This window comes from Heptranchias perlo, chromosome 12 (genome assembly GCF_035084215.1).
Source record: "Heptranchias perlo isolate sHepPer1 chromosome 12, sHepPer1.hap1, whole genome shotgun sequence".
Taxonomy (NCBI): Eukaryota; Metazoa; Chordata; class Chondrichthyes; order Hexanchiformes; family Hexanchidae; genus Heptranchias; species Heptranchias perlo.
The window spans coordinates 30,207,837-30,230,776 of record NC_090336.1 but is presented as its reverse complement, the minus strand read 5'-3'; positions in this window follow the sequence as shown (position 1 = coordinate 30,230,776).

Below are 22,940 nucleotides of genomic sequence, written 5' to 3'. Positions count from 1 at the left end.
CCACTCCATGAAGCATAATGAGAAGTCTTCTAGTTTCTTCTTCCAGAAACTGGAGCGACCTCTGTGATCAGCAGCCTGGAGGTGAAGACAGCTCGCTGATGTCTTCACAGGCCGACATACTGTGGATCAGCAAGCCCTTTTCTGCCGGGCTGGATGACGGAAAGCTGACAGACAGCACGCCCTTCCAGTCCTTCCTGTCCGTTATCACAGAGTCTTAGAGTACAGCGAGTGGGAGAGAATGGATCGGTCGTGGACCTTGGACGAGCTGACAGAGGCTGTCCGGTCCTTCGAGAAGAACAGTCCTCCCAGAAGCGGTGGCTTACCGGGGAGAAATCAGAAATTGATAACCCATTTCCTTGCTAAATGTCAACTACAACATTCTGTCTGAGGTCATTGCCAACAGGCCCATGTCTGCTCTGGAACTGGTGATCCACTCCGATCAGACCTGTGTTGTATCCAGCAGGAAAATCTCTGAAAGTCTTGCGCTGCTCAGGGATACGATTGCCTCCATGCAGGAAGGGCGGGGAGTGGGGGTGTAGGGCGGTGGTGAATGCCTGCCTCATCAGCTTGGACCAGGAGAAGGCCTTCCACAGAATATCCCACACGTAGATGATGGACGTGCTCTTCAAAATGGGGTTTGGGACGGGAGTCCGCGATTGGATCCGACTTCTCTATGCGGACATCCGTAGCGCAGTCCTGATCATCGGTTGTGAGTCTGAGAGCTTTCCGCTTAGATCTGGAGTCAGGCAGGGCTGTCCTCTCTCTGCGGTCTTGTTCATGTGTCGTATAGAACAGATTGCCGCGCCCATCAGGAAGGATGGAGGTATCAGAGGGGTGATGATCCTGGGCAGAGGAGGCTCTCAGGTTAAGGCCTCCCTGTACTTGGATGGTGGTGAGAATGGCCCTCCCAGTGCAGGCTTTCCAACACGCACGGAATCTCAGCATCACCGCGAGCTGCCCTCGAGGCTGCGGCGGGGACGAGACCATCATCCATTTCCTGATGGACTGCCCCTTTGCACAGAAGATGTAGGGAGAGATTTGTTGGTATCTGTTCCGGTTCATCCTCAACAGCTCGGAAACACAGGGCGCTGTGCTCTATGGACTGTTCCCCGGGACGCACATCGAGACAGATATCAACTACTGCTGGAAGACCATCTGTGAAGGAGGCCCTTTGGTCCACCCAAAACATGGCAGTCTTCCAGCTGAAGTAACTGTCCACAACCGAGTGTTGCCGACTGGCACACTCCAAGGTCCAGGAGTACATGTTGCGGGACACACTGAAGCGAGGTCCATTCTAACCAAAAGCTCCAAGGGGAAAGGCCACCGTATAAAGCCATCCCACCTTGTATTGTACAGAATGTATTAGAAAATATGTACTGTGTTTTCAATTGTAATGACAGGATTGGAGTGTGTACGATCCATATTGTATTGTTTTAAATTGTAGTTGCGTCTTAAATTTTATGAAATAAAGTAAATTTTAAATTTTTTTTAAAACTGGTACATTGCAGGCTTTTGTGACACTGAACAAGAACATCACGATTTCAGCAAATGAAAATTTTTGGGTAGAAACAAAATTCCTAATTCATCCATCCACATTCCACCTCAGCACAATTCTGTCAGTGCCGTGGAAAATGAGAGGTTGTTGTCACCTTTTAGAATGGCAAGCAGTGTGTCATCTGTCTGTGGGACTTTGAGTGAGTCTCTCTCAGCTTCATGTTTGTTATTAGGATTCCAGCACGGAAAGTGCAGAATGATTTATGACTAAAAATTTCTCACTTTGACCCTCAGTTCTCCCGAAGTGAAGCAGGCTCGGCACAATCCGTGGGTGCTGCATGTACCCCACGGCCCCTATCTTCTGCCCAGTCTGAAATCTTGACCACGCTCCCATCAAAAAGCTGTTGAAGCCAAATCACTTGAAAATTTCAATGGAGATTGATAGATATTTGGAGGGTAAACGTATTAAGGTTTCTAGAACCAAGGTGGGTAAATGCAGTTCAGATACAGATCAGCAATGATCTAATTGAATGGTGGAACAGGTTCGAGGGACTGAATGACTGACTCCAGTTGCAGGCCTTCTCCTTGAGGGTTGGACGGGTAGCGCCGACTTTGAACAACGAATTGCGCTGATCTTGCAATGCGATCGGGAGAGGAATTCGAAATTGGAAATTAAAATGAAAGTTTTGGAGCGTTTTTTCTGTTGTAATTTCTGTGGGAAGAAGGGAGTAAAAAGCTGTGAGAGTTGCTGGTTTGAAACTACAGTGAATGGCATCAGAGAATGAATGGAAAAGGAAGGAAAAGAGCAGAGAGCCTCATTGAGTGTGAGTTGCTGCGGAGTGAACTGTCTGCAATTTAGTTCGGTCAAGTGTGGAGGAGGAGGAAGACATGAGGTTTGGACTTTTATGTGGCTGTAACGAGCATATTTGTTTGAGCTGGAGATTATTGCAAGTGCAATGTCTTCAAAATTTGAATTGATCCAGCATCCACAACCTTTTGTGGGAGGGATCTGCACATTTCCACAACCCGTTTTGTGATTTCACTCCGAAGTGGCCGAGCTCTAATTTTAAGTTTGTTCCCCCTTGCTTTGGAATCCCCCCACCAGAGGAAATAACTTCCTTGTATCTATTCTATTGCATCCTTTTATTAATTTAAACACCTCAATTAGATCATCCTTCAACCGTCTACAAGCCAAGTTTATGCAACCTCTCCTCATATTTTAACCTTTTAAGCCTGGTGTTATTTTGGTAAATCTGCACTATATCCCCTTCAAGGCCAAAATATCCTTTCTGATGTGCAGTGATCAAAGCTGAATGCAATATTCCAGATGGTGTCTGAGCAATGCTCTGTACAACTGAAGCACAACTTCTTCCCCTTTGTAATTGTAAGAAAAGCATTTGCTTCGGCTTTCTGCTGAATGTATCGACCACCCAAGTTTAGGTTAGGCACCTTAATGCATAAACAGCTCACACTTATAAACATAAGATAGTTCAGAATTGTAGGATAGTCGCTAAGGATCACAAAATGGCCAAGTTAAAACTTACCTCGAATACAGAAGGACAGGCTGAGCAAGGTAATGCTGAAAACTGCTGAGATTGCAGGTTTCGAGCATTGTTAGATTGTATTGAGAATATGGCGACCATGGGCATGTCAAGATGCAGGGAGTTTGTGTCTGCACAGACCCTGAGCAGTTCTGACAAGGGGACAAGTAATGTGAATAACAAATGTTTAAAGTATGAGTCATAGCCTGGAGACAGAGAGAATGATGGATGTGCGAGCCCAAGGCGGGGTAGTGGGTGGGGGTGGTGGGGCGGGGTTGGGGCGGAGGGTGTGCTTATGGTACAGCAGAACTAATGTGTGATTATGTGTACAGAAGATAGGATGTAAAGCGTACTTGTTAGAAAGTTCTCAGAGCAAGAGTGGATCACTCAAGTGCTATCACAAGGACCTTCAAGATTGATCACCTCAGAACCTCGGTGTTAAGCTTTGCCAGGCTGTATCCCAATGTCTTATTTAATATGTTATAATTGATTGTTGCATTTTTCTACTTATATTGTAACTTCTTAATAAAACCTTCATATTTGGAAAAAAAATCCTCTGGACTCTTTGTGCAAGAGACCGATCCTTTAACAGATTACTCACATTTGGCAGGCAACGAGGAACAAGAGTTGCAGTTTTGTATGAAGTATATGTGTTTGGGTTGTTGTACCTGTTTAATAAGCTAAGTTGGGATTACGAGTTTTGGGTCGTGAGAGACCTGTGTAATAGTTCAGGGGTGGTAGCGGTGGGTTGTTTAGCATGGCAAGAGATTATATCCGTGCACGGACTCGTGATTTTGCAAAAAAATGTTTCTTTTTAAAGGGTGTGTGTTTAGCCATGGTCGATGAAATTGATAGTTATGGGAAGATGGGAGGAAAGCCAATAAAATCTCTGGTGGACAAAACAAAGAAGCACATCCAGGAGAAACGAGGAACTTGTGCCTTATTAATTAACAACTGTCAGACTTTGTGTGAGGTTGAGGACAAGATGAAGGAACTGGTAAAGGAGAAGAAAATGAAAGAGGATGATTGGAAAGTGGGAGTCTTGTTGTTTCAACTCCAAGAGTTAGGGAGGTTGAGAGAGGAAGTTGAAGTTCTGAAGGGTTGGTTGAAAGGTAACGAAGAAAAGAGGAATAAAAAGGAGACAGAGGGGAAACGACATCCTGAAATGCTGCGGGGTTCAGTTACATACCCACAGACACAAGTTGTGAGCAAGGCCCAGAAAGTCACAGAAAATAGGGCAAAAATGGAGGAGTTTAGATAAAAATGGGAAAAAGCAAAAACTAAAATAGATGAACTGATGGCGGCCGCTGGAACAATGGCTGGCCAAATGAAAAAGGGAAGAGAGGAGTGTCAAAAGGGACCTAACCATGATAAATTCCACAGAGAAATCCAGAAACTTAGATAACAGCTTAAGTCACATGGTGCATCTGGCTGTTGAGACATGGATGAGGGGAAAAGAAACAGTGTGAAGACTAATAGGATTGAATAGCCACCCATTTAATGGGAAGCGAGACAGATCATCGATAGTGGGATAAATTATAGGAGTTCCTCGGAACAAACAAGTTGAAACATGTCAATTGACTTTCTATTATGTAGATGCAAATAGCGTCACTTGAGAATAAGGAGTTTGACCAACTCTGTCTTATCAAACAAAGGAAACAAAGATAATCTCATTGACTGTTGAATTACTTTGGGCACCTTTGACCTCGTTACTTGATAAAAAAACCCAACAAAGACGGTCAATCCAGGGAAACTTCAATCAAATACAGGGAAGTCACACCTCACTCTGAACAAGCACACAGTCATTTGCAGAAGATCAGTGCATGGGAGGAATGTCACACATGGTTTGAGTGAACAAAGACACAGCAATCTTTGTGGGGAAATGGATGTTTCAAAGCCAGTGGTTTTTGAATAGTGTTTGAGTGGCAAACAGTCTGTGTGTGCTAAATAGGTTTCGGTGGGAGTGTCCACGAGGAAAAGTGGCATGAGAAAACCAGGCTTTTGGTTGTTAGTGAGCACAATACTGAAGGTGATGTACCCAGAGACAGGCTGGAATTAAAGAATGCATATCTACGTTGGATTGTACTCTGATCAACTGCTCTCAAAGCTGAACTTAATAAAGGATAGACTTTCTTTTAAATGGAAGAATTCTGTTTACTGCACATGTTCTTTAACATTGACGAGCCGAGCCCTGTCCTTTTATTGTGTGTTTTTCGAAAACACCTCAGGTGGTTGACACCGGATGGATAGCGACGACTTACATCACCGCGGACTCGAGCCAGACAAGCTCTGAGGGATAAATGGCCCACTATACCTACTGTCAACAAACATGTGATGCCTTCGTGAAACCACAGGACTTAGGAAAAAGAATATATTTTAGAAACATAGAAAATAGGAGCAGGAGTAGGTCATTTGGCCACTTCGAGCCTGCTCCGCCATTCAATATGATCATAGCTGATCCTCTATCTCAATACCATATTCCTGCTCTCTGCCCACAACCCTTGATGCCTTTTGTGTCTTGAAATCTATCCAACTCCTTCTTAAATATATTCAGTGACTTGGCTTCTGTGGTGGAGAATTCCACAGGTTCACCACCCTCTGAGTGAAGCAATTTCTCCTCATCTCAGTCCTAAATGTCCTACCTCATATCCTGAGACTGTGACCCCTCGTTCCAGACCCCCCAGCCAGGGGAAACATACTCCCTGAATCCTGCATCCATGCATCAGAATTTTATACATTTCAATGAGATCCCCTCTCATTCTTCTAAACTCGAGTGAATACAGGCCAAGTCGAGCCAATCTCTCCTCATACGACAGTCCTGCCATCCCAGGAATCAGTCTGGTGAACCTTCGCTGCACTCCCTCTATGGCAAGTATATCCTTTCTTTGGTAAGGAGACCAAAACTGCACACAATACTCCAAGTGTGGTCTCCCCAAGTCCTTGTATGACTGCAGTAAGACATTGTTGCTCCTGTACTCAAATCCTCTTGCAATGAAGGCCAACATACCATTTGCCTTCCTAACTGTTTGCTGCACCTGCATGTTTGCTTTCAGTGACTGGTGTACATGGACACCCAGGTCTCTTTGTACACCAACATTTTCCAATCTACCACCATTTAAATAATACTCTGCCTTTCTGTTTTTCCTTCCGAAGTTGATATCTTCACATTTATCAACGTTATTCTGCATCTGACATGTATTTGCCCACTCACTCAACTTGTCTCAATTGCCTTGAAGCCTCTTTGCATCATCCTCACAACTCACAATCCCACCTAGTTTTGTGTCCTCAGCAAACTTGGAAATATTACATTTGGTTCCCTCATTAAAATCATTGATATATATTGTGAATAGCTGGAGCTCAAGCACTGATCCCTGCGGTACCCCACTGATCACTGCGTGCTACCGGAAAAAGACTCATTTATTCCTACTCTCTGTTTCCTGTCTGATAACCAATTTTCAATCCATGCCAGTATATTACCACCAATCCCATGTGCTTTAATTTTGCACACTAATCTCTTGTGTCGGACTTTATCAAAGGCCTTCTGAAAATCCAAATGCACCACATCCACTGGTTCTCCTTTATCTATTCTACCAGTTACATCCTCAAAAAACTCCAGTAGGTTTGTCCAATACGATTTCCCTTTCAGAAATCCATGTTGACTTTGTCCAATGCCGTTGATATTTTCTAAGTGTCCTGTCATCACATCCTTTATAATAGACTCTAGCATTTTCCCTACTACTGATGCTTGGCTAACAGGTCTGCAGTCCCCGATTTCTATCTCCCTCCTTTTTTAAATAGTGGGATCACATTTGCCACCCTCCAATCTGCAGGAACTGTTCCATAATCTATAGAATTTTGGAAGATGACACCAATGCATCCAATATTTCCATGGCTACCTCTTTTAGTACTCTGGGTTGCAGATTATCAGGCCCTGGGGATTTATCGGCTTTCAGCCCCATTAATTTCTCCAGCACGATTTTTTTACTAATACGAATTCCCTTTAATTCCTCCTTCTCACTCGATCCTTGGTTCTCTTGCATTTCTGGGAAGTTATTTGTTTCCTCTTCCGTGAAGACAGAACCAAAGTATTTGTTTAATTGCTCTGCCATTTCCTTGTTCCCCAGTATAAATTCTCCCGTTTCTGAATGTAACGGACCTACATTTGCCTTCACCAATCTTTTTCTTTTTACATACTTGCAGAAGCTTTTAAAATTTACTCTCATACTCTATTTTCCCCCTCTTAATCAATCTCTTGGTCCTTTTTTGCTGAATTCTAAACTGCTCCCAATCCTTCGGCTTGCTACTTTTTCTGGCAATTTTATATGATTCCTCTTTGGATCTAATACTATCCTTAATTTCTTTTGTTTGCCGCTTTTCCTTTTGTGTTTTTGAGTTAGAAAGGAATGTATAACTGTTGCAATTCATGCATTCATTCCTTAAATGTTAGCCATCGCCTATCCACCATCATGCCTTTTAATGAAGCTCCCCAATCTATCATGGTCAACTCACTCCTCATACCTTCGTAGTTTCCTTTGTTCAGATTTAGGACCCTAGTTTCGGATTGAACCACTTCACTTTCCATCTTAATGAAGAATTCTATCATGTTATGATCACTCTTCCCTAAAGGACCCCGCACAACAAGATTATTAATTAACCCCTTCTCATTGCACAATACCCAATCTGGAATAGCCTGTTCTCTGGTTGGCTCCTCAACATACTGGTCTAAAAACCCATCTCGTACACACTCCAAGAATTCATCCTCCACAGTATTATTGTTAATTTGGTTTGCCCAGCCTATATGTAGATTAAAGTCACCCATGATTACTGTGGTACCCTTGTTACAAGCATCTCTAATTTCCTGTTTGATGCCATCCCCTTCATTACCACTACTGTTTGGAGGCCTATAGACAACTTCCACCAGTGCTTTCTGCCCCTTGGCGATTCTTAACTCCACCCAGACTGATTCTACATCTTGATTTTCTGTGTGAGCAGTACTTAAACAAGAGGGTAAAAAGCATAAAGTTGCACAGCGTTATAATGTGACAGTGGCCAGGATTCTACTATACTAGTTATACAATCCTCAACCTCTGTAGATATCACGGAAAGAGGAGGTTGTTGTATGGAAAACTTTCAAAGGACACTGATCGCTTCCAAATAAGCCAAATCCAAGAAAGAACAGGCTATTGTTTGGGAAAACTGTAAAAAAAGTTCAAGCCAAATCCAAGAAGGAAGAGGCTATTCTTCCAGGATGGCAGAAAAAGAAATAAGAAATATTGATGGCACTTCAAGAACAAGTGAAAGGGAAAAGCGTATAGTAGCAGAAAGAAAGTGTACTTTAGGCACTACAGTTAAAGTGAAATCTAGAAGGTGTCAAGCAATTAACCCAGCATCAAAGCTGAAGGACAGGCGAGGGTGTGTGGCCCAACTAAGAGTTCTATATACAAACGCACAAAGTATATGGAATAAATTAAATGAACTGTAGGCACAAATTCAAATTGGAGGGTATGACATGATAGCTATTACTGAGACATGGCTGCAGGATGGTCAGGATTGGGAACGAAATATACCAAGTTATAAGGTCTACAGGAGCAATAGGGATAATGGAAAAGGGGGAGGAGTGGACACAAAATCACTTCAATGATAAAGGAGGATATAACGAGAGGTAAGCAGCCAACAGAGACCTTATGGGTTGAATTGAGAAATAGGAAAGGATCTAAGACTAAAGTGGGAGTTGTGCATAGGACCCCTGGCAGCTGCTCTGAAGTGCTAGATTGTATAAATGCAGAGATTTGACAAGCATGTAACATAAGAACATAAGAACATAAGAAATAGGAGCAGGAGTAGGCCAATCGGCCCCTCGAGCCTGCTCCGCCATTCAATAAGATCATGGCTGATCTGATCCTAACCTCAAATCTAAATTCATGTCCAATTTCCTGCCCGCTCCCCGTAAACCCTAATTCCCTTTACTTCTTGGAAACTGTCCATTTCTGTTTTACATTTATTTAATGATGTAGCTTCCACAGCTTCCTGGGGCAGCAAATTCCACAGACCTACTACCCTCTGAGTGAAGAAGTTTCTCCTCATCTCAGTTTTGAAAGAGCAGCCCCTTATTCTAAGATTATGCCCCCTAGTTCTAGTTTCACCCATCCTTGGGAACATTCTTACCGCATCCACCCGATCAAGCCCCTTCACAATCTGATATGTTTCAATAAGATCGCCTCTTATTCTTCTGAACTCCAATGAGTAGAGTCCCAATCTACTCAACCTCTCCTCATATGTCCGCCCCCTCATCCCCGGGATTAACTGAGTGAACCTTCTTTGTACTGCGTCAAGAGCAAGTATGTCTTTTCTTAAGTGTGGAGACCAAAACTGTATGCAGTATTCCAGGTGCGGTCTCACCAATACCTTATATAACTGCAGCAACACTTCCCTGTTTTTATATTCTATCCCCCGAGCAATAAAAGCCAACATTCCATTGGCCTTCTTGATCACCTGCTGCACCTGCAAACTAACCTTTTGATTTTCTTGCACTTGGACCCCCAGATCCCTTTGTACTGCAGTACTTTCCAGTTTCTCGCCATTAAGATAATAACTTGCTCTCCGATTTTTCCTGCCAAAGTGCATAACCTCACATTTTCCAATATTGTATTGCATCTGCCAAATCTCCGCCCACTCACCCAGCCTGTCTATATCCCCTTGTAGGTTTTTTATGTCCTCCTCACTTTCCACTTTCCCTCCCATCTTTGTATCATCTGCAAACTTTGATATGTTACACTCGGTCCCCTCCTCCAAATCGTTAATATAGATTGTAAAGAGTTGGGGACCCAGCACCGACCCCTGCGGAACACCACTGGCTACTGGTTGCCAGTCCGAGAATGTACCATTTATTCCAACTCTCTGCTTCCTGTTAGATAACCAATCCTCCACCCATGCCAGAATATTACCCCCAATCCAGTGATTCTTTATCTTGAGCAATAATCTTTTATGTGGCAACTTGTCGAATGCCTTCTGGAAGTCTAAATACACTCCGTCCACTGCTTCCCCTTTATCCACCCTGTACGTTATGTCCTCAAAGAACTCAAGCAAATTTGTCAGACATGACTTCCCCTTCGTAAAGCCATGCTGACTTTGTCCTATTAAATTATGTTTATCCAAATGTTCCGCTACTGTCTCCTTAATAATAGACTCCAGAATTTTACCCACCACAGATGTTAGGCTAACTGGTCTATAATTTCCAGCCTTCTGCCTACTACCCTTTTTAAATAAGGGTGTTACATTAGCAGTTTTCCAATCTGTCGGGACCTTTGCCGAGTCCAGAGAATTTTGGAAAATTATTACCAAAGCATCCACAATCCCTACTGCCACTTCCCTCACGACCCTAGGATGTAAGCCATCAGGTCCAGGGGATTTGTTCGCCTTGAGTCCCATTAATTTACTGAGCACCAATTCCTCAGTGATTTTAATCGTATTTCGCTCCTCCCCACCTAGAGCCCCCTGTTTGTCCAGTGTTGGGATATTCTTAGTGTCCTCTACCGTAAAGACTGAAACAAAATATTTGTTCAGCATTTTTGCCATCTCCATGTTTCCCACCATTAATTTCCCGGTCTCATCCTCTAAGGGACCTACGTTTGCCTTAACCACCCCTTTTCTTTTTATATAACTGTAGAAACTCTTGCTATCTGTTTTTATATTTTTTGCTAATTTATTTTCATAATCTATCTTCCCTTTCTTAATCAATCCTTTCGTTACTTTTTGCTGTCTTTTGAAGACTTCCCAATCTTCTATCATCCCACTAAGTTTGGCTACCTTATATGTCCTTGTTTTTAGTCGGATACTATCCTTGATTTCTTTACTTAGCCACGGATGGCTGTCATTTCTTTTACACCCTTTTTTCCTCAGTGGAATATATTTGTTTTGAAAGTTGTAAAATAACTCCTTAAATGAACACCACTGCTCATGTACCATCTTACCCTTTAATCTATTTTCCCAGTCCACTTTAATCAATTCTGCCCTCATACCATCATAGTCTCCTTTATTCAAGCTCAGTTGGCTTGTTTGAGAACCAACCTTCTCACCCTCGAATTGGATATGGAATGTAACCATGTTATGGTCACTCATTCCAAGGGGATCCTTAACTAGGACATTATTAATTAATGCTGGCTCATTACACAGGACCAGGTCCAAGGATGCTTGCCCCTTGTAGGATCAGTTACATACTGCTCAAGAAATCCATCCCTAACACACTCAATAAACTCTTCCTCAAGGCTGCCCTGCCCAATTTGATTTGTCCAGTTAATATGATAGTTAAAATCCCCCATAATTATAGCTGTTCCCTTATTACATGCCCCGACTCTTCCAGCAGAGTTGCAACTATTAGGAGGCCTATATGCTACGCCCACTAGTGTTTTTTTCCCCTTATTATTCCTTATCTCCACCCAAACTGTTTCATTATCCTGATCCTTTGTCCCAACATCTTTTCTCTGTATTACAGTGATTCCTTCCCTTATTAACATAGCCACCCCACCTCCCCTTCCTTCCTGCCTGTCCTTCCTGATTGTTAAATACCCTGGCATATTTAATTCCCAGTCGTTGTCACCCTGCAGCCATGTTTCTGTAATGGCCACAAGATCATACCCATACGTAGTTATTTGTGCCGTTAACTCGTCCATTTTGTTACGAATGCTACGTGCATTCAGATAAGGAACTTTCAAATATGTTTTGTGATGCTTAGTTCCTGCTTTTTCCTTTTTTAACACTTTACCTTTTACTCCATACCTTCTGTCCCTTCCTGACACGCTTTCCTCTGTCTCCCTGCTCAGGTTCCCAACCCCCTGCCACAGCTTTGATGCTGGGTTAATCGCCTTACGCCTTCTAGTTTTCATTTTATCTGTCGTGCCTAAAGTACACTTTCTTTGCGCTGCTCTACGCTTTTCCCTTTCACTTGTTCTTGAACAACAGTTTGTACTATTTGTATTGTAGATTTCCCTTGGGTCTTCCCCTCTCTCGCTGCTCTCAACTTTATTCCCTTCTGACTCCCCGTTTAGGTTCCCATTCCCCTACCACTCTAGTTTAAACCTTCCCCAACAAAGGCATAGTCGTCTTAATGGGAGACTTTAACCTTCACATAGATTGGGAAAAGCAGACGAGCAACTGTCAGAAAGGTAGTGAATTTCTTGAGTGTGTCTGGGATAGTTTTCTACAGCAGTATGTCGTTGAGGGGGCAAGCCATACTAGATTTAGTAATGAGTAATGAACTTTAATTAACAGCTTAACTGTGCATGAACATCTGTGCAATAGCAATCATAACATGATCGAGTTCAAGGTAGTGTTTGAAAGGGAAAAAAGTGAATCAGTTGCTCAGATACTAGACTTGGGAAAGGCCGACTTCAATGGGATGAAACAGAGACTGTCCACAGTAAACTGGGCAAATCTGTTAATGGGTAAAATGACTGATGATCAGTGGGAAATGTTAAAGAAACATTTAACGTGATATGGTACAGGTTTATACTCCTGAGGGGCAAGAACTCTGCTTGACATAAAAAACAGCCATGGACAACTAAAGAAGTAAGGGACAATATAAGACATAAGGAAAGGGCATACAAAAAGGCAAAAAATGGCACAGATCCTGGCGAATGGGAAAGACACAAAGATCAACAAAGGGTCACAAAACAGATAGTAAGAGCTACAAAAAGAGAGTATGAAAAGAAACTTGCAAGGGATATCAAAACCAATACGAAGAACTTTTATGGTTAAATTAGGAAAAAGAGGGTGTTCAGGAGCAGTGATGGCCCCTTAAAAACTGAAAGTGGGGATATTGTCATTGACAATGGGGAAATGGTGGACATGTGTCAGTATTTACAGTAGAAAAAGAGGATAGCATGCCAGAAATCCCAAGAAAACTAATATTGAATCGGGGACAGGGACTCAATAAAATTAAGATCAGTAAAACAACAGTGATGAAGAAAATAATAGCACTAGAGAGTGATAAATCCCCAGGACCAGATGGTTTCCATCCCAGGATTTTAAAGGAAGTTGGTGAGCACATTGCAGATGCACCTAAATATAATCTTTCAAAGTTCTCTAGATTCAGGAACCGTCCCTCGAGATTGGAAAATTGCACATGTCACTCCGCTTTTTAAGATAGGAGAGGGAGGGAAACCAAGGAATTATAGCCTAACATCTGTTGTGGGGAAAATGCTGGAGTCTATAATTAAGGATAGGGTGACTGAACACCTCAAAAATTTTCAGTCAATCAGAGGGAGCCAGCATGGATTTGTGAAAGGTAGGTCGTGCCTGACAAACCTGATTGAATTTTTTGAAGAGGTGACTAAAGTAGTGGACAGGGGAATGTCAATGGATGTTATTTATATGGACTTCCAGAAGGCATTTGATAAAGTCCCACATAAGAGACTGTTAACTAAGATAGAAGCCCATGGAATCGAGGGAAAAGTACAGACTTGGTTAGGAAGTTGGCTGAGCGAAAGGCGACAGAGAGTAGTGATAATGGGCAGGTACTCACATTGGCAGGATGTGACTAGTGGAGTCCCGCAGGGATCTGTCTTGGGCCTCAATTATTCACAATATTTATTAACGATTTAGATGAAGGCATAGAAAGTCTCTTATCTAAGTTTGCCAATGACACAAAGATTGGTGGCATTGTACGCAGTGTAGATGAAAACATAAAATTACAAAGGGATATTGATAGATTAGATGAATGGGCAAAACTGTGGCAAATGTAATTCAATGTAAGCAAATGTGAAGTCATTCACTTTGGACCAAAAAAGGACAGAACTGGGTACTTTCTAAATGGTAAAAGGTTAAAAACAGTGGATGTCCAAAGGGGCTTAAGGGTTCAGGTACATAGATCATTGAACAGGTGTGAAAATAATCAATAAGGCTAATGGAATGCTGGCCTTCATATATAGTGGACGAGAGTACAAGGGGGCAGAAGCTATGCTGCAGCCATACAAAACCCTGGTTAGACCGCACCTGGAGTACTGTGAGCAGTTCTGGGCACCGCACCTTCGGAAGGACATATTGGCCTTGGAGGAAGTGCAGCGTAGGTTTACAAGAATGATACCCGGGCTTCAAGGGTTAAGTTACGAGGAGAGATTACATAAATTGGGGTTATATTCACTAGAGTTTAGAAGGTTAAGGGGTGATCTGATCGAAGTTTATAAGATATTAAGGGGAACAGATAGGGTGGATAGAGAGAAACTATTTCCGCTGATAGGGGATTTTAGGAGCAGGGGGCACGGTCTAAAAATTAGAGCCAGGCCTTTCAGGAGTGAGATTAGAAAACATTTCTACAAACAAAGGGTTGTAGAAGTTTGGAACTCTCTTCCGCAAACAGCAATTGATGCTGGCTCAATTGCTAAATTTAAATCTGAGACAGATAGCTTTTTGGCAACAAAGGTATTACGGGAAATGGGCCAAAGGCAGCTTTTTGGAGTTAGATCACAGATCAGCCATGATCTTATCAAATGGCGGAGTGGGCTCGAGGGGCTGAATGGCCTACTCCTGTTCCTATGTTCTTATGTTCCGATGGACAACATGGGCGATGGAATGGGCTCAGGATGTAGTTGGCATGTCTGGTCTTGTGTTTCTTTTCTGTTTTGTTTCTTCCCTAACACTTTCCTGTCGATTCGTAATGAGGGTTGTTTGTTTTGTTGTTAACATTAAAACAGCCGATAAAGAGTTGTGGGGGATCCACTCCGATAACAAGACAGTGAAGTAATGCACAAATTAAGGGGGAAAGGAGAGGAGAGCAAGGAAAGGTGAGCAGGAATCGAACAAACAGATACAGGTTGCCGCTTTGTCCTTTGAAGATGGGGAAGAAGTGGAGTCCAGTTCAGATTCCAGTGGGGAGGACCCCATCCCTCGAACACGGGGAAGAAGTGGAGTCCAGTTCAGATTCCAGTGGGGAGGACCCCATCCCTCGAACACGGGGAAGAAGTGGAGTCCAGTTCAGATTCCAGTGGGGAGGACCCCATCCCTCGAACACGGGGAAGAAGTGGAGTCCAGTTCAGATTCCAGTGTGGAGGACCCCATCCCTCGAACTCGGGGAAGAAGTGAAGTCCAGTTCAGATTGCAGTGGGGAGGACCCCATCCCTCGAACTCGGGGAAGAAGTGAAGTCCAGTTCAGATTCCAGTGGGGAGGACCCCATCCCTCGAACACGGGGAAGAAGTGGAGTCCAGTTCAGATTCCAGTGGGGAGGACCCCATCCCTCGAACTCGGGGAAGAAGTGAAGTCCAGTTCAGATTCCAGTGGGGAGGACCCCATCCCTCGAACACGGGGAAGAAGTGGAGTCCAGTTCAGATTCCAGTGGGGAGGACTCCATCCCTTGAACTCGGGGAAGAAGTGGAGTCCAGTTCAGATTCCAGTGGGGAGGACCCCATCCCTCGAACTCGGGGAAGAAGTGGAGTCCAGTTCAGATTCCAGTTTGGAGGACCCCATTCAGAGCTGGGAGGACGGGGATCAAAGGGAGACCATCAGACAGGAATGGGATGAGGAGACTGGTAGTCGTCAAGGGGCAAGCTCTCCGTCCAGTCGTAGCACTAGTGGTACTGGCACAATGAATATAAATCATGAGTCTGGCCGTATCTGGTCTCAAACAGTGGGGGGTGTGGAGATGGCTCCTATTTAATTAAGCGAGTCTGAGTTAGAGGGGACTCTCTCGGATATAGGAGATCCGACCCAGATGCTCAATAATATACGGGCACTGCAAGGGTCCATGCCTTGACTAATAAGAATGCATGCCGATTGATTCAGGCAGCCTTACCTCTAACTGTCGCCTTATCGGATCGATCAACGGTTGGTCCGTATTGGCCGGGCATGGCATACGAATACGATCAATCTGTGAAGCAGTGTGATGGCCGACATGGGGAAGATAATAGATCATAAGCCAAAAGACGAGCACTCCACTCATTAACTCAGGACCTTCTTGGAGGCATATCATCGTAACAGGGGAGACAACCCATGGGCTGCCCTTAATGAAAATTATCCTACGTTCTGGGGTTTGGTTATTAGTAAATATGAACAGAAGGTTAATGATGTGATTCAGTATGTTGATGATCTATTACTTCAGTCGGAATCCATGGAGAAACATTATCTCCTTCTGGAAGAGGTTTTGGGTCTTCAACAAGGAGCTGGGTTTAAAATCAACCCTTGAAAGGCGATATTAGCATGTAAGACTGTTTACATTTCTAAGGGTAAAAATCGAGGACGGTGTTAAGACACCTGACCCGACTGAGGTTAAGCTTATAGCCGATCTGCCACGCCACCACATAGTAACTGCATTGCGGTCCATTTTGGGAAATGTTGGAATTTGCAAGGAATTTATAGAACGGTTTCGCCAAAAATCGGCCCACAGTGTCAGCATTTATAGGGTAATCCCGGTAAGGACGATGCATTGACGGAATGGGATTCCGGGTCACATCAGTTCTTTGAGAACCTTAAAAAAGCTCCTACACAGGCCCCTGCTCTGCATAGTCTGGACCTATCAAAGCCCTTTATCATGGAAGTAGCGGTGTGAGAACAATGTATCTCTGCAGTGGTGATGCAGGATGTGCACGGTAAACGTATTCTGGTGGGATACTTTTCCCGCACCCGGACTCTGGTGGAACGATCTTTCAACCAACACACAAAGCAAATTTTCGGAGTGCATTGGATCATTAAACACACTGAATATTTAGTTGAATTTAATCAGATCATTCCCCATACACCGCATACCCCCGTGGCATTACTAGTGAAGGGTCAGGTGACAGGTGTCTCACCAACCCATTGGGGAAGGTGGGTCTCCGAGTTAGGGGATAAGAACATTGAGGTCCAACACTCCCAGAACTATCGGTTGGCCGATATGTTGCAATATGAAGGGGAAACACGTACGTGTTAAGTAAAGAAGGTTACTTTAACCGGTCTCATTGGAACTGTACCTATACTGGGGTCGACCAGCGTTTATGTTGATGGCTCACGGTTTTTGGAACAAGGCCAGTATCACACTGGAGCAGTCTGCTGGATCCTTCAACAAGATGCGCAGACACCGCAGGAGATATTAATTAAATGTCCCCCTCAGTAGTCAGCCCAAAATGCTGAGGTCATTACAGTAGTTACTGCATTACAGACCCTCACTAGAAAAGCCACTATTTATTCTGGCAGTTCATTTGTGTGCAATTCTCTCACTGAGTATCTGCCAATATGGCAGGAAAGGGTTTTTTTTACAGCTGAAGGCAAACCACTCGTGCATCAGGCAGAGTTGGATGCCATATGGAAATATGTTGAGGAGCCACCTGGGCAATCGGCCACCTGCATGGTCAAAGCTCACCAAAAAGATGGCGCCCTTGGGTAACCTTGGTGGAGCTGCCGGCAGCTGCTGTCAGGACCAAGCCCGAGGTCATGGATTTCAAGGCCTGCACTGCAGCAACTCAGCAAGGCTTCTTCAACAGCACATCAGTTGAACTCACAGTTAATGTTGAGTTCAACTGATGTGTTTGCAGTTGTGTTGAGTTTTGGAGAGCGTGAATACTGTTAATATTTTGAAACATTTGAGGTGATTCTGCTTGTTTAACCATCTTGGTTGCACGACAACATGATAGCTATTAGCCAACTGACAGCACCCTTTGATCTTGTGATCGACTGTGGTTCGGAAAAAGTGACCGGAAAGGAAAAAAAACAATGATTAAAGGATCTCCTGCTATCTCTATGACTATAATCTGGAGATATCTTGCAGTTGACCAGAAACTTAACTGGACCAGCCATATAAATACTGTGGCTACAAGAGCAGGTCAGAGGCTGGGTATTCTGCGGCGAGTGACTCACCTCCTGACTCCCCAACGCCGTTCCACCATCTACAAGGTACAAGTCAGGAGTTTGATGGAATACTCTCCACTTGCCTGGATGAGTGCAGCTCCAACAACACACAAGAAGCTCGACACCATCCAGGACAAAGCAACCCGCTTGATTGGCACCCCATCCACCACCCTAAACATTCACTCCCTTCACCACCGGCGCACAGTGGCTGCAGTGTGTACCATCCACAGGATGCATTGCAGCAACTCGCCAAGGCTTCTTCGACAGCACCTCCCAAACCCGCAACCTCTACCACCTAGAAGGACAAGAGCAGCAGGTACATGGGAACAGCACCACCTGCACGTTCCCCTCCAAGTCATACACCATCCCGACTTGGAAATATATCGCCGTTCCTTCATCGTCGCTGGGTCAAAATCCTGGAACTCTCTTCCTAAGAGCACTGTGGGAGAACCATCACCACACGGACTGCAGCGGTTCAAGAAGGCGGCTCACCACTACCTTCTCAAGGGCAATTAGTGATGGGCAATAAATGCCGGCCTCGCCAGCGATGCCCACATCCCATGAACGAATAAAAAAAACGTTGGACTAACTATCTAAGAGTCAATAAAATTTTGGGCACCTCTTAAATAAATGCTAAATGCTTTAACAACAATTGGAGTTTAATCTGCAACATTTATCAATAAAAAGGCCAGGCACAACCTACACTTTTTAAAATTAGATGAACAAACTGAAACGCTGTCTTCCCTGACAAGAATGTGTTTAAAATTAATAGTGATGTGACTGATGATTTCTGCTTGTTTTAACAGATTTTATTATCCAGCATCTAATTGTATTCGGATCATTGTGCAAGTTTCAATGGCACAAAGACTTTTGGGATTCACCTCCAAAAGTATTGCAAGCACTGCTGTCTCTATTGTAAATCCAGCAAGCCTGGGCATCATTTGTTTCTGAAATTGAATTTGCTAAGAAATTTATATGAGTTGCTGTTCAAGCACTCGAGAAGGGAAAACTTACCTGAAGTTTAAGGGGGTAATCAAATTTTTCTTTAAACACAAAGAGCACCATTTAGGTGGTTTCTGTCCAATGGTGTGTATCAAGGAAGAAAGTATTTGGGGGGAAATAAAATTGAACATTGACAAGTCCGATCAGTCCAACAATACTGCCCTCTGGAATTTAGATAATTTTGATGTGATAAAATGGACTCAAGCACAATACAGCGGGATATTTTGGGAAAGAAAAGGTCCAAGAGGAGGTTAAGTAAAATAAACAAAATAGTGTTGATAACTTGGACCAAGTTGTGAATGTTTAGTCGATGTTTTAAGGGTTAATTATAATATTGTATTGGACAGTAAAATTGCTCCAGAGCTCATGAATGAGATGATATGGTCATTAATGGGATGTGTAAAATTGTATGAGAGGAAGTGTTTGAGGATTATAAGATAGAAATAGAAAACGTACACCAGCAAATGGGGTCTAAGGTGATTATGGGTGAATTGCAGGAACTGAACCAAAGGGGTGAGGGAAAGATGTGTGAGTGCACCCATGAGTAACATAAATCACCTGGGCATGATTCACCAAAAGGTATCAATCTGGTATTGATGGACATTCTGGTGAAGTCAGGAACGTGTAATTAAGAATAGCTAATTGATAACTTTCTCTTGAAGATGTTTGAATCCTTACCAATACTGAACAATAAGATCAATGCATGTGATAGCCTGGCCACTACCCAAGACATCAGGACAATGCGGGGCTTAGGGGGGTGGTGGTGGTGGAGAAGAGGTGGGGGAGAAGTAAAGACCCTCAGACACCCCTTGATCTTTTGATAAGATAACCTGACAGCCTAGGATTGACTTGCATCTGATGTCAGGTATGGCATGATCTTGGGATACCTGTGTGTGTGCAAATGTGAAACAACTAGTGTGCAGAAATGCATGATGAAGATGCACTGAAGAACGAGTCTCAGACATGCTCAGTTACTTGACAACAGCACAACATGAAATGGTTAACGTGGCTCAGGAGAGTGAGAAAACTTTTTAATCAAGGCTCTGAAACTTGGTCCACGGAGATACCAGCTAATTAATGAAACAATCAAGATAGAGTTAAACACACTGGTACCCATCAGGGGGATTGAAATTAAAGTAAAGAGGGACATAGAACTTGGAAATACCGAAATACAGGGCTGGTTTCCTTTGAGCTAACAATGAAATTGAGAACAAGGGAGAAATAATACTTCGCAAGAATTATCCACATGATGGATTATGGTAAAAGAGAGCTGGAGAATCTTTCAAGTCCATGATTTCTTTATAATATAGTACACTGCAGCTTTCTGTACAATGTATTATGGTTTTGTCTGTATCATGTGTAATATTAGCCAAATGAAACTCAGACTAAAAGAGCAAATGGCTCGATAGGTATGTGATGCTCGCAAGATGAGAACATTAAATAAGGTCATGTGGGGACACCAGGGGCTGTTGGAGATTAAGACTGAGAAGTAGTTAAAGGAAAGCATTTTCCTGGATTACTTCTGTAGTTTGAAAACCTGAATATTGAAAGACTGACAATGAATATAAAAGAATGCAACACTGATATTGTAAAGGGGACATCTACCCTTCGGGAATCAGACATGGTGGGAGACGGTTTACAACATAGGTCAGCACGCATGGGCTAGAATAGTATCAATGGGTTTGTCATAGCCCAGTTAATCATCCTTATAATTCTAATTGGTGTTATGTGTTGGCTCAAACGAGTACCGGTGGGAGAGGACATACCCAGGGATGGTGATGGAAGAGTCTGGGACGTTGGCTGAAAGGTATGATTCTGTGAGTATGGCTATGTCAGGCTGTTGCTTGACCAGTCTGTGGGACAGCTCCCCCAATTTTGGCACAAGTCCCCAGATGTTAGTGAGGAGGACTTTGCAGAGTCGACTGGGCTTGGTTTACCTTGGTCGTGTCTGGTGCCTCGTGGTCTGATGCCGGGTGGTCCGTCCGGTTTTATTCTTATTATGACTTTTTTCAGTGAGATTGCACAACTGAGTGGCTTGCTCGGCCATTTCAGAGGGCAATTAAGAATCAACCACATTGCTGTGGGTCTGGAGTCAAATATAGGCCAGACCAGGTAAGGACGGCAGGTTTCCTTCCCTGAAGGACATTAGTGAACCAGATGGGTTTTTACGACAATCCGGTAGTTTCATGACCACCATTACTGATACTGGTATTTTAGTATTAGTAATGGTGGTGAAGTGTGATCAATTTGGTTGTGGGTCTATTCTGGAGGATCAGGCTGTGAGGTTTGCGCTCTCTTGTGGCTGTCGCAGCAGGGCTGCCACCTATTAGAATGGCAAGCTGTATGTCGGTTGGCTGCGGAACTTTCAGTGAGTGTTGTTCAGCTTCACGTTTATTAAAAGGATTCCAGTGCAAAAAGAGCAGAGTGATTCCTTCTTAAAATCTCTCACTTTGATGCACAATTCTTCCAAAGTAAATTTGGCAAGGCACAATCCATGGGCACAATGTGTTTCCCCCTGGCCCCTATCTTTTGTCCTGGCCTTTTCCTTGAGGATAGGATAGGTAGTTGTCTTTAACAAATCCGTGATGGGTATCATTTATTAACCCATATTTTTCCAAGTGTCAATTAATTTGTTCTCAGATTATTGTCTCTAAAAGTTTCCCCACCACCGATGTTAGGCTGACTGGGTTTATTGCTCTCCCCTTTTTTGAACAGGTGTGTAATATTTGAAATCCTCCAGTTCTCTGGCACCGTCCCCATATCTAAAGAGGAATGGAAGATTGTGGCCAGTGCCTCTGATCTCTCCATCCTCACTTCCCTCAGCAATCTAGGATGCATCCCATCCAGACCGGGTGACTTTTCTATTTTGAGCACTGCCAGCCTTTTAAGTCCCTCCTCTTTATGTATTATTATCCACACAATTTCCCTACTGCCTCCACCTTGACTGTGACATTGGCAGCATCCTCTTCTTCAGTGAAGGCAGGTGCAAAACACTCATTTAGTACCTCAGCCGTGCCCTCTGTCCACTCAAGCAGATCTCCTTTTTGGCTTCAAATTCACCCTACCCTTCCTTTGACTACGCTTTTACTACTTTATGTTTATGAAAGACTTTTGGGTTCCCTTTTCTGTTACCTGCTAATCTATTCTCATACACTCTCTTTGTCCTTCTTATTTCCCTTTTCAGTACTTTTTGTATTCAGCTTGGTTCTCGACTATATTATGAGCCTGACATTTATCAAAAGCCTCTTTTTTTCTGTTTCATTTTAATCTCTATATCTTTAGTTATCCAGGGAGCTCTACCTTTGGATGCCTTTCCTTTCCACCTCATGGGAATGTGTCTGAACTATATCCTCTTTGAAGGTCTCCCATTGATCATTTATTGTTTCACCTGCCAATCTTTGATTCCAATCCACCTGGGCCAGATCCCCTTTCAACTCACTGAAATTAACCCTCCTCCAGTTGAGTATTTTGACATTTGATTTTTTTCTTATTCTTTTCCATAACTACTCTAAACCTAATGATATTGTGATCACTGTTTTCCAAATGCTCCCCCACTGAAACACGCTCCACTTGCTCCATTTCATTCCCTAGAACCAGATCCAGCACTGTTTCCTTCCTTGTTGCGCTGGAAACATACCGATCAAGAAAGGTCTCTTGTACAAATTTCAGGAATTCCTTCCCCTCTTTGCCCTTAACACTGTTACTGTCCCAGTCTGGATTGGGATAATTGAAGTCCCCCATTATCACTATTCTATAGTCTGTGCATCTTTCTGAAATTTGCCTGCAGATTTGCACTTTTATCTCCTTCCTGCTATTTGGTGGCCTATAACATACACCCAGCAGCGTAACAGCTCCTCCAATGTTCATAATTCTAACCAAATAGATTCTGTCTTTGAACCCCAAGTACATCATCCCTTTCCAGTGCTGTAACAGTACCTTTGATCAATACTGTCTTGCCCCCACTTACTTTCCTTCCCTATCTTTCCTGAATACATTATAGCTCGGAATTTCACAATCCTCCCCTTATTTGACCGAGGTCTCCATTATTGCCACTATATAATAATCCCACGTGGCAATTTGTGCCAGCAGCTCAC